The 517-nt window shown below is 34.8% G+C and overlaps 1 pseudogene; it reads left to right on the top strand.

The window, feature by feature from the left end:
* The first annotated feature begins 267 nt into the window (after positions 1 to 267).
* LOC102831870 overlaps positions 268 to 517 on the top strand; it is a 16,258-nt pseudogene continuing 16,008 nt past the window's right edge.

Below are 517 nucleotides of genomic sequence, written 5' to 3'. Positions count from 1 at the left end.
AGTTGGAATTGACTCAAGAGCAGTGGGTTTGGTTTTTGGGTTGGGTGTCTTTCAGAATTTTTCAGACTGAAAACTGAAGATAAAAATAGATTTCATCATGTTGCTCTAAGAATTAAACAAGTTGTTTTTTTTTTTGTATAGCACTAAGAACTATGCCAGGTATTTAGTGCTGTGAAAGTGTTTGTTTGTCAATATGGAGGAAAAAACAAATCTGCTCATTTATTAATTGAATAAACATGTACTGAGCACCCTTGTGTGCCAGGTATCATGCTAAGTGCTGAGGACACAGATGTGAAAAAGACAGGAAGTGTGCCTTCCTTGAAGGAGTGTATCATTTACTGGGTAAAGACAGACAAGAAACACACACAGAAGGCTAAATTGATGGAAACATTGTTAAAAAAAATTAAAAGAGGTTAGAAGAATGTTTTATTGTTGTAAATGTGCCTTTCTTTGATTCACTCATGAGAGTGAACATGTTTTACCGTATTTGTTAATGAGTCTGCTGTTGCTGTTGTTA

This window comes from Chrysochloris asiatica, unplaced genomic scaffold (genome assembly GCF_000296735.1).
Source record: "Chrysochloris asiatica unplaced genomic scaffold, ChrAsi1.0 scaffold00069, whole genome shotgun sequence".
In the NCBI taxonomy this organism is placed as follows: Eukaryota; Metazoa; Chordata; class Mammalia; order Afrosoricida; family Chrysochloridae; genus Chrysochloris; species Chrysochloris asiatica.
Note: the sequence above shows the minus strand (reverse complement) of the source record. Positions and strands in the feature narration are given on the sequence as shown.